Consider the following 6816-nt stretch of genomic DNA (forward strand, 5'->3'; position numbering starts at 1 on the left):
ATTCCTGACCCCAGGTCACATAAAGCCTTCTCAAAGGTCATGGTGCCTATGTTACAGGAAATTAGGAATTTACCAGGATCCTATTTCTTTTGAGGTAGTTTCTGCCTCTCCAATGCATTCAGTTTATTGGTGAGCAATGGAGGTTCATCTTCCCAAGTCTCATTACCAAATAATTTGGCATTCATCTTCATGATTGCACCAAGGTACTTAGCAACTTGCTCCTCAGTAACATCTTTATTCTCTTCAGAAGAAGAATACTTATCAGAGCTCATGAAGGGCAGAAGGAAGTTCAATGGAATCTCTATGGTCTCTAGTTGAGCCTCAGATTCCTTTGGTTCCTCAAAGGGAAACTCCTTATTGGTCACTGAACGTCCCAGGAGGTCTTCCTCACTAAGATTCACGTCCTCCTCCTCCCTTGTAGGTTCGGCTATGATGGTCAAATCAATGGCCTTGCACTCTCTCTTTGGATTTTCTTCTATATTGCTTGGGAGAGTACTAGGAGGAGTTTCAGTGACTCTATTGCTCAGCTGGCCCACTTGTGCCTCCAAATTTCTAATGGAGGACCTTGTTTCATTCATGAAAATTAAAGTGACCTTAGATAGATCAGAGACTATTTGCTAAGCTAGATGGATTCTACTCATAATTCTCTGTCTGTTGCTGAGTGGATGATGGAAAGGCTTGCTATTGCTAAACTTGTTTCATCCACCATTATTAAAGCCTTGTTGAGGCTTTTGTTGATCCTTCCATGAGAAATTTGGATGATTTCTCCATGAGGGATAATAGGTGTTTCTATAGGGTTCACCCATGTAATTCACCTCTGCTATTGCAGGGTTCTCAGGATCATAAGCTTCTTCTTTAGAAGATGCCTCTATAGTACTGTTGGATGATTCCTTCAATCCATTCAGACTCTGAGAAATCATATTGACTTGATGAGTCAATATTTTGTTCTGAGCCAATATGGCATTCAGAGTATCAATTTCAAGAACTCCCTTCCTCTGAGGCGTCCCATTACTCACAGGATTCCTTTCAGAAGTGTACATGAACTGGTTATTTGCAACCATGTCAATGAGTTCCTGAGTTTCTGCCGGCGTTTTCTTTAGGTGAATGGATCCACCTGCAGAATTGTCTAGTGACATCTTTGATAACTCAGACAGACCATCATAGAATATATCCAGGATGGTCCATTCTGAAAGCATGTCAGAAGGACACTTTTTGGTCAGTTCCTTGTATCTCTCCCAAGCTTCATAGAGGGATTCACCTTCCTTCTGTTTGAAGGTTTGAACATCCACTCTAAGCTTGCTAAGCTTTTGAGGAGGAAAGAACTTGGCTAAGAAAGTCATGACCAGCTTATCCCAAAAGTTTAGGCTATCTTTAGGTTGAGAGTCCAACCATATTCTGGCTCTGTCTTTTACAGCAAACGGGAAAAGCATAAGCCTGTAGACCTCGGGATCAACCCCATTGGTCTTAACAGTATCACAGATTTGCAAGAATTCAGTTAAGAACTGAAAAAGATCTTCTGATGGAAGTCCATGAAACTTACAGTTCTGTTGCATCAGAGAATCTAATTGAGGTTTTAGCTCAAAATTGTTTGCTCCAATGGCGGGGATTGAGATGCTTCTTCCATGTAAATTGGAATTTGGTGCAGTAAAGTCACCAAGCATCTTCCTTGCATTGTTATTATTTTCGGCCATGTCTCCTTCTTGTTCAAAAATTTTAGCAAAGTTCTCTTCAGAGTGTTGTGTTTTAGCTTCTTTTAGCTTCCTCTTCAGAGTCCTTTCAGGTTCCGGATCAGCTTCAACAAGAATATTCTTGTCCTTGCTGATGCACGAAAAACTTGTCTCTTAACAATTTTCCCTCGGCAAGTATACCGAATTGTCGTCAAGTAAAAACTCACAATAGATTGAGGTCGAATCCCACAGGGATTGATTGGTCAAGCAACTTTAATTGGAGGAATGTTCTAGTTGAGCTAAGCAGAATTTGATTGGAGAATTGTAGAAATTTAAATGGCAGAAAGTAAATGGCAGGAAATGTAATTGCTGGAAATAAAGGACTGAATGTAAATGACGGAAAGTAAATTGCAGAATCTTAAATGGGAATTTGGGGAAATGAACATAAGAGTAAATGGCAGAAAGTAAAGAGAATGGGTAAGATCAGAAATGAGGAATTCATTGGGCTCAGGAGATGTTGTATTCTCCGGATCAAGTTCATTCTCTTCCTCAATCAATGAATTCATTGATCTCCTTGGCAATCTTAAGTGATTGAATTCCAATTCCTTGGTAATTCAATCTCTCAAATCTTGATCAATAGCCAATTCCTTGGTCTAATTGCTCATGAGAAGAGATGAAGTGTGGTCACTGATTATACCACATGTATTTCCAAATCAAAATGTTGGTAGGATTATATGTCACTATATCCATCCAAACCCCAATTTGGTCCAACATGAGAAAGCATTTCTAGCATGATCTCTTCATTCCTCTTCCAAGGTTCCGAAGAGATCCAAGTATGAATAGCTTCTTTTCCAAGACAACTACCCAATTAGATGAAGATTGAAAGCTTTCTAGTAAAATCAAGAGAAAAGAAAGAAGACGAATAATGAAAACTATTATTGATCCATCAAATTACAACAGAGCTCCCTAACCCAATGAAAGGGGTTTAGTTGTTCATAGCTCTGGGAATGGAAAACAAAGATGGAAAATACATTTTCAAAGTAAAACTAAAAGTGCAGAGAAAGTAAAATTATACAGAGAGTAGTTCTCCCAATGCCAAAAGCTCTCTCTCTCTAGTTTAACACTACTCCTATATATACTACTCTTCTGATCTTCTAGTTGGCTCTTCAAGTCTTTGGATATGGTCCTTTGGATCTTGAGTTGAAACAGTTTGGAATCTTCAGTGGGCTCAGCTTTACTTGCAGAGAAAGTGTGAAGTAGGCATGGACTTTAGCTAGGACGTTAGTGGCGTTAACGTTAAGTAAAAATGCGGGTTCGAGAACGTTAGTGACAATCACCTTTTTCACTAACGTTCCTAGCCTAAGATAGTTCATGTTAACTTCAACGTTAGTGGCACTAACGTGACCACTAAAGTTGCCTTTTGGTCCATCGCAAGCGTTATTGGTGTTTACCTTTGCCAATAACGTTGCTTTTAGCCCCCTTTTTCTCACGTTAGAGTCCACGTTAGTATATCTAACGTGACTGTTAACGTGGGCATGCCTTAGCCTCGAGAGCGTTAGTGACACTTACCTTTTTCACTAATGCTCCAAACACCCATTCTCACGTTAGTGCCTCACATTAATTGTCTTAACATGGCCACTAACGTGGTGGTGATTGCCATCTCTAACGTTAGTGACAAAGGTGAGTGTCACTAACGTTGGCTCATCATTTTTTTTCTCCTACGTTAGCTTCCACGTTAATGCAATTAACGTGGCAACTAACGTAGCTCATAGTGGCTTGGTCCAACGTTAGTGACAAAGGTGAGTGTCACTAATGTTGGCGATTCTTTGCTCCTCCAACGTTAGAGTTCAAGTTAATATAGTTAACGTGACTCTTAACGTGGCCAATTGGGCTTAGTCCAACGTTAGTGACAAAGGTGAGTGTCACTAACGTTGGCATTGTCTTCCCTTTCCACGTTAGAGTTCACGTTAACTGAGTTAACGTGACTCTTAACGTGGCTAATTGCCAATTTGGAGCGTTAGTGGTATTCACTTTTACCACTAACGCTGGAGCTCCCTTTCTCTCCACATTAACTACCACGTTAATGTAGTTAATGGGGCAATTAACGTGGGCCATGATGGTTTCGAAGGCATTATTGGCAATCACTTTTCTCACTAAGGTTGCAAGTTTATTCCCATTCCACATTAGTGGTCACGTTAATTAGATTAACGTGGCTGCTAACGTGGCTCTTCCTTGCTTCCTTTGTCCTGAAATCAAGCAAATAAAGTGCATCAAAGCTCTAATCCAAGTTATGAGACTTGCATTATCCAATTTGTCATTCAATTCATGCATAATTCTCATAAGATCACATGAAATTCACAATGTTTGCTTGAATCAAGATGTAAGTGATTATCTACCCAAAGCTTGCTTATTAACTAAGAAAATGCATGAAACTACCCGAAAACAGTAAAGAAAAGGTCAGTGAAACTGGCCAAAATGCCCTGGCATCACTTGCTCCTGCTCATATGAAAAAGAAGGGAACAGAAAAGAAAATATGGAATTCTCTATGTCACAGTATAGAGATTCCTTTATGTGAGTAGAATAAGAAAAGAATAGAAGAAGAAAAATTCGAACACCAAGAGGAAGAGAGGGTTTGAATTTTTAGATGAAGAGAACTGTTAGTAAATAAATAAAATAATTAGAAAGAGATGAGGGGGAGAGAATTTCGAAAATTAAATAAATTAAATTTAGAATTCGAAAATTAAGAAAGGAAAATAAAATTAAATCAAATTATATATTAAAATAAATAGTTAATTAAAAAGGAGTTTTGAAAAAGAGGAAGGTGATTTTCGAAAATTAGAGAGAGAATTAGTTAGGTAGTTTTGAAAAAGATAAGAATCAAACAAAAAGATAGGATTAATTTGAAAAAGATTTGAAAATCAATTTGAAAAGATAAGAGGTTAGAAAAGATTTTGGAATTGATTTTGAGAAAGATGTGATTGAAACTTATTTTGAAAAAAGATTTGAAAAAGAAATTTAAAAAGATTTGATTTTGAAAATTAAAGTTGATTACTTGACTAACAAGAAACTAAAAATATATGATTTAAAATTTAAATATTGAACCTTTCTTAATAGGCAAGTAACAAACTTTTAAATAATTGAATCAATCACACTAACTGTTAGTAAAGATTTTGAAACTATGAAATATAAATAAGAAAAAGATTTTGAAAATCAAAATTTAAAATTTTTGAAATTATGAAAGAAAAATAAAAAAGATTTGATTTTTGAAAAAGATTTGAAAAAGATAAAATTTTTAAATTGAAAATTTGATTTGTCTCATAAGAAACAACTAGATTTTAAAAAACTTTTGAAAAAGTCATCTCAAATATTCGAATTTTATGAGAAGAAAAAGGGAAAGATATTTTTTTGATTTTTGAATTTTTAATGAAGAAAGAGAAAAACATCAAAAAGACTCAATGCATGAAAATTTTGGATCAAAACAAATTATGCATGCAAGAACACTATGAATGTCAAGATGAACACCAAGAACTTATTTTTGAAAATTTTTAAGAAAAGAAAAACATGCAAGACACCAAACTTAGAAATTTTCAAACTTTAGACACTAACAAATTGAAAATGCATATGAAAAACAAGAAAAGACACAAAACAAGAAATTTTAAAGATCAAACAAGAAGACTTACCAAGAGCAACTTGAAGATCATGAAGAATGCAATGCATGGATTTTCAAAAAATGTAAGAAAGAGATAAACATGCAATTGACACCAAACTTAAAAACTGACACAAGACTTGAACAAGAAACATCAAATTATTTTTGGTTTTATGATTTTATTAATTTTTTTGGGTATTTCAAAAATTAATTGGAAAAAGAAAAATAAAGATTTAAAAAATTTTTAATAGGAATTCCAGGAATCTTGCAATGTTAGTCTAAAGCTCCAGTCCAGGAATTAGACATGGCTTACTAGCCAGCCAAGCTTTCAGTGAAAGCTACGGTCCAAAATACTAGACATGGCCAATGGCCAGCCAAGCTTCAACAGAACATTATATTCAATAGCTAATTTGCTAAGAAAGACAAAGAAGCTCTTCTCTTGAGAATAAGTGAAACCTCGGTCCAAAAGATTAGACATGGCTTAACAGCCAGCCAGGCTTCAACAGATTATGAAGAAACTCTAGAATTCATTCTTAAAAATTCTGAAGCCATAGAATAATTTATTTTAAAATTTTTTTTTTGAAAATTTTTTGAAAATAAAAAGAATAAAAACAAAACTTAAAATTAAAATAAAGTTACCTAATCTGAGCAACAAGATGAACCGTCAGTTGTCCAAACTCAAACAATCCCCGGCAACGGCGCCAAAAACTTGGTATGCGAAATTGCGATCATCAACAATGGCGCCAAAGACTTGGTGCTCTCAAACGTGAATCACACTTTGTCACAACTTCGCACAACTAACCAGCAAGTGCACTGGGTCGTCCAAGTAATAAACCTTACGTGAGTACGGGTCGATCCCACGGAGATTGTCGGCCTGTTGCAAGCTATGGTCACCTTGTAAATCTGATGCACGGAAACTTGTCTCTCAACAATTTCCCTCGGAAAGTATACTGAATTGTCGTCAAGTAATAACTCACAAAAGAGTGAGGTCGAATCCCACAGAGATTAACGGATTAAGCAATCAATAGTTGATTGATTATCCTAGTCAGATGATCCAAATTGAAGTGATAAGCAACAGGAATTGTAAATTGACAGAAAAGTAAAGAAAGCAATAAAGTGCAGAAAAGTAAAATGGCAAGAAAAGTAAATGTAAGAACTAAAAATAAAATGAACATTGGGATAAAGAGATATTGCAATCCTCCGGATCAAGTTCATTCTCATCCCTTCCCCAATCAATGCATTCATTGATCTCCTTGGCAATCTTAAGTGATTGGATCCCAGTTCCTTGGCAATCTAATCTCTCTAAGCTTGAACAATTTCCCAATTCCTTGATTTAATTGCTCTTGGGAAGAGATGAAGTTTGGTCACTGATTATACCACACACATTCATAGATCAAAGTATTGGTAGGATTAAATGTCACAATATCCATCCAATCCCAAATCTAATCCAATGTGAGAGAGCATTTCTAGCATGATTTCCTCATTCCTCTTCCAAGGTTCAGA

General features: G+C 36.0%; 1 non-coding gene across 1 annotated transcript; it reads left to right on the forward strand.

Moving 5' to 3' along the window:
* Positions 1 to 1190: 1190 nt before the first annotated feature.
* On the forward strand, positions 1191 to 1298 carry LOC112781089 (small nucleolar RNA R71). The gene has a single exon (XR_003191885.1). It is a non-coding gene; the product is annotated as a small nucleolar RNA R71 (small nucleolar RNA).
* Positions 1299 to 6816: the final 5518 nt, after the last annotated feature.

This window comes from Arachis hypogaea, chromosome 19 (assembly GCF_003086295.3).
Source record: "Arachis hypogaea cultivar Tifrunner chromosome 19, arahy.Tifrunner.gnm2.J5K5, whole genome shotgun sequence".
Lineage (NCBI taxonomy): Eukaryota > Viridiplantae > Streptophyta > Magnoliopsida > Fabales > Fabaceae > Arachis > Arachis hypogaea.